Source organism: Suncus etruscus, chromosome 7 (assembly GCF_024139225.1).
Source record: "Suncus etruscus isolate mSunEtr1 chromosome 7, mSunEtr1.pri.cur, whole genome shotgun sequence".
NCBI classification, from domain to species: Eukaryota; Metazoa; Chordata; class Mammalia; order Eulipotyphla; family Soricidae; genus Suncus; species Suncus etruscus.
The window spans coordinates 98,463,120-98,469,119 of NC_064854.1; positions in this window are offsets into that span (position 1 = coordinate 98,463,120).

Consider the following 6,000-nt stretch of genomic DNA (forward strand, 5'->3'; position numbering starts at 1 on the left):
TCCTAGTGCTTGGCCTCCCTGGTCCTTGGAAGAACTTCCTAGTTCCAGACGTGTGCTCAGGAGATGAAGCACTGTGTCTTTCCTCAATTCGGTGCTGTGGAAGCCTCGAGAAGCTGCGGCACAAAGCAAGCAAGTTGTCCATGGTCTAGGCTCAGGTCTCCTCTCAGTTCAGGCCCTCTGGCACCTGGAACTCTGGCAACCCTTGCCTGCCAGTGCTTAGCCTCCCTGAAGGCTATGTGAAGTCCCATTGACTTTAGCTGCAGCTTTACCCAGGGGAAAGACAGAGAGTCTCAAAGCAGGGAAGGAGAGAATGAGCCCACTCCACTTTTCTCTGCCTTTATAGAGCAAGACCACCTGGTGGGATGAAATCCCAACCCTACCTGGGGCCTTCTGTGAGGTCATAGACACACCCCCATCTTGGGTTGCTGGGAGGGAGAGACTGGCCCCCTCCTGTCCCAGCTGTGCATGACAACTTGCCTGGATGTGCTGAGGTAGGAGCAGGCAGGCAAGGTTCCTGGAGTGCTGGCAGGCTGTGTCTGGAAGGAAGGCACCAAACAGTGAGCAGGGCAGTATCTATCCCTTTCCTCTCTCTCTGTGGCTAGCCTTTCATCCTGCCTGAGGCAGAGTGAAGTTTTGAGCTTAGTCTTGGAGGGGGGCCTATCCCAGCCTTGTCCTGGCCTTAGGAATCTTAAGCCAACTCAGGTTTGCCCAGTGACACAGAGCCAGGCATTGCCTGATGGCCAATAAGTTTGTGAGCCCCACAGTCAGGCATGGCTGGACCATGATCAGGTGAGCATTAGCCAGAGGAAAGGGAGGGAACGGGGGAGGGGAGGGAATAGTACATTGTGAAGGGATCAGTAACCTTGACAATGAGAATCCTTGTTCCTCTTTTGCACCTTTCCCACCTGGTGTGGTTTGGGCTTTCTGGCTAGTTCCAAGACACCCACATTGAGGGTGGGGATGTTTGAGGCTTTTTCAGCCTTGCCCAAGGTTCTTCAAGGCTCAGAGCTTGGGCACCCTACCAGTGTCAGGGTCCAACCTATGTCAGCCACGTGAAGTGAGGGCTATAACCCCTGTAAAAGCTCTACATCCCCCCAAGTCAGGTCTCTTTACTTTTTGGACAGAGAGAGATCATTTAAATAATTTGGAGAGTTGTTGCGACATGGAATCCTTTAAACTGTTGTTTGTAACCATCTGTTATATTTGCAGTATCGCTGTAGTAGTGCTGAGGGAAAAAGAGTGCAAAGATGATTCAGAGCTTGTGCTTCAACATTGCAGAGCTCTCTCTCCCTCGTTCTATCCCTCTATACCTTTTTTCCCCATTTTTATTTCTCTCTCTCTTTCTCTCACACACGCATCCACACACAAACAAACACAGTCAAACACACATATCCCACCTTCTCTGGCTGTGTTGTTGTTTGTTTTCTGTTGGCGAATCTCCTGGCAGTGGTCTGAAGACCCTATAAGGTACTTTGGATTACCCAGGCCTGCTGGGTGCTGAATCTGAGCCAAGCACCCTCCCCACTATGCAGTCTCAGCTCCCCTGTTTCTGCCATCATAGGCGATGTCTGGTCCGGAAACTCCAAGCCCATTTCCCATCCTAGAAGCCTCTTTCCATTCCTGCAGCTGGAGCCGCCAAAGCACCTGGGTTTCTGCAGTAGGAGCACACCATGGTCCTGGTCAGGTTTTGTGCAAGGTGGGCACAGAGCAAGGTGTGCCAGCTCCAGCTGGTCTCAAGACACCTGTCCCCTATTGCAACCAGAAGAGCTTCTATAAGCAGGGAACTTCATGTCTCCTAGAGGTGGCCTTCCTTCCACAGCCATCTTGCCAGAAGCACTCAAAAACATTCATTCAAATAAAAAGGGTGTTGGAGCAAAGCATAAACTAAAAGTCAAATAAACATGCTGCTGACACCCTCCTTTGTGGTAGCAGTGTGGGTAGGCAAGAGCCTTTCATGTGGGGTGCTTGGCTCAGATACACAGCATGACATATCTTCCCCAGAACCTTCCAGGAGCGATTTCTGAGTGCAAAACCAGGAATAACCCCTAAGCACTGCCAGGTGCAACCATCTCCCAAGTAAGATAAGGGGGTGCTGACAGGGAATAGAGGCCAGAGGCTGTTGAAAAGTGCTGGATTGACACCTAGCTCTGAGCTCAGGGATCACTCCTAGAAGATTTTGGGCAACTGATTTGGTAGCAGTGACCAAACTAGGCTTGACTATGTGCAAGGGAAGTCCTCCTTTCTTCCTGGACCCAGAGGCCAGTGGCTCTGAGGAAACTCAAGCACTCACTCATTAAGGAACAGTCATGTGGTAGTTATCTCAGAATGAATCAGTGAACTCCCTTCTAATCCTTTCTAGGGAAAGGAAAAATATCAATCATTGTTCTCTACTTAAGAAGAGTTTCAACCAGGTGGCTCAAACCTGCTCTTCTCCTCAGCCACCGATTTCATCTTGAACTTCTAGAAATTCCTTGACTTTGGGTTCGTGACAATGGCATTCTACCCCCACACTTGAAAACCAACCAAACCAAACTAATAAGTTTGCGTTTGTGGAGAGAGACCGGGAAATACAAAGATTTCTGCAAACTGGCTTTGAAAATAAAAGAAAGTCTCTGTTTAGAGACTTGTATCCCTGTTTTTATGAGTGGCAAAAAGTCTTCCAGGTCAAACAACCTTTCTGGCTATTTGTGCCACAAGCATTGCTACAGCTATCTTTACATACTTCTTGATGTAAAGATGCCACAAGCATTGCTACAGCTATCTTTACATACTTCCTGATGTAATGATGCCATGTGCATGGTAACTGCTATCTCTGATACCATCCAAATCAATGATGCCATGTACCGTGTGACTGTTGTCTCTGCATACCATTTCCTTGCTGTAATGTCCAAACAGTACTCCCCACATTCTGTTTCCCACCTACAGTTCACCTTAAAAGCCTTGTCCCTACCTTCAATAAACAAAGTCCATTGCTCTGTCAATGCTTCCCTGTGAGTGGTCTGTGGCTCACAATCTTCCCTCTCTTTCCCAAGTCTGGCCTGGAGGCCACGGGCTGGAAGAGACCCTTACACACTTATCGGCCTCATTGGGGGACCTAGTGGCAAAACTCTACAATACATGTCCATGTATTGGGAGGATTAATATAATTCAAATAGCAACTCTCCAACGTATTGTATAGATTTAATGTAATTCCTCTAAGGATACTCATGACAACAGCCAGAATCTGGAAACAACCCAGGTGATCTTCAAAGATAATAGATAAAGATACAGTGGTGGGCCCGGAGAGATAGCACAGTGTTGTTTGCCTTGCAAGCAGCCAATCCAGGACCTAAGGTGGTTGGTTCGAATCCCGGTGTCCCATATGATACCCCGTGCCTGCCGGGAGCTATTTCTGAGCAGACAGCCAGGAGTAACCCCTGAGCAACGCTGGGTGTGGCCCAAAAACCAAAAAAAAAAAAAAAAAAAAAAGAAACTGTGGTACATATACACAATGTAATACTATGCAGCCATCAGAAGATGAAGTCATGACATTTTACAATACATAGATAGACATGGAATCTATTATGCTGAGTTAAATAAGTCAGGAGGAGTGAGATAGAAACAGAATAGTCTCACTAACCTATGGGATTTAAGGAAAATACAAGACATTATTGTAATAATACCCAGAGACGACGATATGAAAGAGGGCTGGAAGAACTGGCTCACAAAATGAAGCTCACCACAGAGTGGTGAGTGTGGTTAAAGAAATAACTACACTAACAAATATCGAAACAATGGTAATGAGTGAGAGAAGTAGAATTTCTGTCCTGAATATAGGCAGAGGGTGGGGTATGAGGAAAATGGAGGCTATTAGTTGTGGGAATGTTGCACTGGTGAAGGGGAGTACTCTTTTTTTTTTTTTTTTGGTTTTTGGGCCACACCCGGTAACGCTCAGGGGTTACTCCTGACTATGCGCTCAGAAGTTGCTCCTGGCTTGGGGGACCATATGGGACACCGGGGGATCGAACCGCGGTCCGTCCAAGGCTACCGCAAGCAAGGCAGGCGCACCTTACCTTTAGCGCCACCGCCCGGCCCCGGGAGTACTCTTTTTTATTTGGTTGTTTGGTTTTTTTTTTTGGATCACAGCCAGCAGTCCTCAGGGTCCACTCCTGGCTCTATGCTCAGAAATATCTCCTGGCAGGCTCGGGGGACCATATGGGATGCTGGGGTTCTGTCTTCTGCATTCAAGGTAAATGCCTTACCTTCATGCTATCTCTCTGGCCCCTGAGTGTTCTTTTCTTATTTATTTATTTATTTATTTTGGTTTTTGGGCCACACCCATTTGACGCTCAGGGGTTACTCCTGGCTATACGCTCAGAAATTGCCCCTGGCTTGGGGGTACCATATGGGATGCCGGGGGATCGAACCGCTGTCCATCCTATGGTAGTGCTTGCAAGGCAAACACCTTACCTCTAGCGCCACCTTCCTGGCCCCTGAGTGTTCTTTTCTATAACTGAAACCCAACTTACAAATAGGTTTGTGATCATGGTACTTAAATAAATCTGTGAACTTCAAAAAATGAATTCATTTCATTATACAAAGACAGAAATAAACCGTGAGCAATACATGGCTTCCCAATAATACAAATTAAATTGAATTACATTTTATAAAAAGATATAAAGATATAAGAAGAGAAATTCATGATCTGATATTGTGGTTCAGTGGAAAGGAAGTGTTTTTCATCTATTCCTACATAATCATCTTTTGTACACCACACTCCTAAGAACTGTGACTTGGTAATGTAGAAATCTCTGAAATGTGGTGGATCCAAATAGCAGAGCATTAGGCATATGAAGTACTGATGTAATACAGCACAGATGAACTTTGAAAACATTGGGATTTGAAGAAGAGGGTCTGAAAACTCAGATAGTTTATGATGCATGTGAATGAGAAAGAAACCCATAGGACAGAAAGATGGAGGGTTTTCAGGAGCCAGATGGAGAAGAGAATGGAGACGTTAGTGGGCAGTGAAGAGACTGCTTTTGGAAATGATGAAGATGTTCTGAGATGGGAGAGAGACAAGAGCACAGTGAGCCCTCGTGAGCACCAGTATAAGCTCATTCCTGAGTGCAGATCCAACAGTAACACTTGCTCTTTGCTGGGTGTGTCATCAAAACATTAACAAAAAAGAAAATGTTACTAATAAAACAATGGCTATAGCTACAAAACCTAGAAGCATACTAAATGCTCCTGAATTTTGTGGTACAAGTGATTAGGCATTTGCCTTGCACACTATAACCTAGGTTGAACTGAGTGTCACCGGGTGTGGCCCAAAAAGCTATTAAAAAAATTTCTCTCTAGATATAGTAAAAGGGTAAAAGAAGTCTCTTCCTCATTCATTCCCAAGAGGCAACCAGGATAACAGTGAATAGCTGTGAGGTTGTGAAATTTATATTTTCCCCCATAAACCCTGTATTTTACCCATTGCAGAGTACAATTAGACATTTAAAAATGCCGTGCGACTGGAATTTTTCCTTGGGTCCCAAATCCCTATTCTGGTCAGTATGTCTCCTATTTTTCCATTTCAGTGGCCAGAAAAGATGCTTAAGACATTTTACTTCATACCTCTTCCCCACCGAAAGAAAATCAAGGCTACCTCTCTCAATATTCTTTAGCTTACTTTCTGCTTCTTTAGGCCTTTCTAATTTGGGGTTTTATCTTGGACTCACACCATAGGTGCTTATGGAGGCAACTAGGAATAGCTGTGGGGCTGTGACATTTCTATTTATTTCTAATAAATATAATTTTTTATTCTCGGGGTTACTACTCTGTCCTCAGAGGTCATTCCTGGCAGTATTTGGGGGACCAACTGTGGACCTGAAATGGCTGCATAAAAGGCAAATGCAGTACTCTACCAGGAGTGCTATCACTGGTCCTCTTTTTGCCTTGATATATATGTTTTAGGTATTATTTGGGGTTCATTCCAAGAGGAGCTAAGAGGGTCATGCTGAGTACCCGAGA